Source organism: Mustela nigripes, chromosome 10 (genome assembly GCF_022355385.1).
Source record: "Mustela nigripes isolate SB6536 chromosome 10, MUSNIG.SB6536, whole genome shotgun sequence".
NCBI classification, from domain to species: Eukaryota; Metazoa; Chordata; class Mammalia; order Carnivora; family Mustelidae; genus Mustela; species Mustela nigripes.
This window is the reverse complement of record NC_081566.1, coordinates 32,445,774-32,448,067: the sequence shown is the minus strand read 5'-3', so window position 1 is coordinate 32,448,067 and position 2,294 is coordinate 32,445,774. Positions and strand designations below refer to the sequence as shown.

The window sequence follows — 2,294 nt, the reverse complement described above, 5'->3', positions numbered from 1 at the left end:
CTCCCTCTCTGCCTACTTATGATCTCTGTCAAATAAATAAATAAAATCTTTTAAGAAAAAAATAAAAATAGGGGCGCCTGGGTGGCTCAGTGGGTTAAAGCCTCATGCCTTTGGCTCAGGTCATGATCCCAGGATCCTGGGATCGAGCCCCACATCGGGCTTTCTGCTCAGCAGGGAGCCTGCTTTCTCCTCTCTCTCTCTCTGCCTGCCTCTGTGCCTACTTGTGATCTCTGTCTGTCAAATAAATAAATAAAATATTTGAAAAAATAAATAAATAAAAATAAAAAAGGGGCACCTGTGTGGCTCCGTTGATTAAGCATCTGACTCTTGATCTCAGCTCAGGTCTTGATCTCAGGGTTGTGAGCTCAAGCCCCACATTGGGCTCCACACTGGGTGTAGAACCTACTGTAAAAAAAAAAAAAAAAAAAACAAATAAATACAAATAAAAAATACAAGTTATTTTAATGGTATCATATTATAATTTTTACAAAGCTGAAAAAAGAATATCTCAATGCTTTCTGACTCATCTCTCCAACAATCTGCCTTATTCGTTTTCAAAGTGTGCTCCTAAAATGATCTTTACACAGCAGGCTGACAGCAAGCTGTCAGTACTTTGGTGAGATCAGTTTGGGTTCAATTTTACTACATCAATTTAAATGTCCTCTGTTATGAACAACAGATTGTTCTGACCATAAAATAGACCAGAAAGGAAGGGCACCTGGCTGGCTCAGTCAGTAGAGCATACGACTCTTGATCTCAAGGTCATGTTGGGTATACAGTTTACTTTAAAAATTTTTAAATTAAGAAAGGTAAGGATAGAAATGTGTAAAATGTATAGAAAAGGCTCTGGAGGATGAAGCCATCTGTGAAATAACAGGGATAGTTTAACTAAGGCTGTGGCAAGAAATGACAGTTTAAGCCAGGAAGGAAAATTGCCAGTTTCAGACAGAAGATAAGACTATTAAATAAGCTAATTTTACTAGGGAGCAAATATCTCCAGAATTAGAGTGTTCATGAGTAGAGTTAATGTTGTTTAGACTGTCAGGATTCTTGGCTGAAAACAAAGGTAATCATCCTAACCGTTGACATGATCGTAGGTGTGGTATCCCATTGATGCACCCTGAAAAGAATTTTGAGCTTTATACACATTTCTTTCTGATTTTTAACGGAGTCCAAATTGTTGGCACATAGGAATTCCTGTTACAATCTTTATACTCTAGTGTAAAGAACTACTGGCACCCTCTCACTCATCCGTGCCAATAAAAATTTCTTATCCCTACCATGTTGGACTCCCCAACCTCTCTCTCCTCTACTCTTTCTCATTCCCATATTCAGGGCCCCAGGATCTTGAGCCCTTGTCTGTCTTCCTGAAGGAATGTTGTTTACCTTCAGCTCTAGTGCTTGAGAATCTTGCTCTGGGTTTTTTCCACCCCCCGCCACTCCTTATCCTTTTCCTCCTCAGAGAATGGGGGAAGTAGTAGGCACCAGAGAAGATTGTGACATAGGCCCCACAAGTTAATAGGTGTTTTCGCAGCTATTTAAAAGTCTCATTATATCCTTCACATGTGTCAAGCCTTAGAATTCACAGAAGCCGCATTGAGTGGACCACTCCTTACTGCTCGGTTTCAAAGCTACTTAGTTAACTTGTCCTGATGCAGTTGCCTCTCCACCTTCTTATCCCCAACTTCTTGTGAATTTCCTGACAATATCATTTGCAATAGTTTCTTTTTAATGCACAGAGATCAGTTCTTTCTAGTGTTTCCCCAAATTTCCTAGTCAACTGGAAAGAGATTTTTTATGAGATTCCGTCTGCTTTGCTCCTATCATGCCCGAGCCACCCACCCATTATCTTTTCATACCCCCGCCCCCTCATTGCTTCAGAAAGGAGCAAATTTGGAGCTGGCCTCATTCCAGAATTCTGAGAAAGATACCAGGTACTTTGGAAGAGCAGAAACTCTTTCCAACTCTTTAGGATTGGGAAGAGGAATCCAGGGGAAAGAGAAAATCTTTACAGACAGAGCTACCTGATATGCATGAAAACCTATACTGAGAACATCTCTTCAAGGTCAGAAAGGTATTTTCCTCCTCATAGAAACTGCAAGGTTTGGATGTGACCCTGAGTCCCATCTTTGTCTACTTTTTAGAATGGGATCTGGATTTGAAACCAACTGAGAGCTCACAACAATCCACCAGCCAGAGACAGGGTGGCTGGGGTGTCCGAAGATGGGAGGAGCTCCTGTGCCCAGCCCCAGAGGCCTCAAGAGCTCAGGGGCCCACTCAGATTGTGCCCACGA

The 2,294-nt window shown here is 41.6% G+C and overlaps 1 protein-coding gene across 1 annotated transcript in view; it reads right to left on the bottom strand.

Moving 5' to 3' along the window:
* C10H1orf74 (chromosome 10 C1orf74 homolog) overlaps positions 1–2,294 on the bottom strand; it is a 29,316-nt gene that overhangs the window by 1,937 nt on the left and 25,085 nt on the right. The window contains exon 3 of the transcript XR_009406627.1: positions 296–405. The gene's annotated coding sequence lies outside the window, so the exon portion shown is untranslated. The remainder of the gene's footprint in view (positions 1–295; positions 406–2,294) is intronic.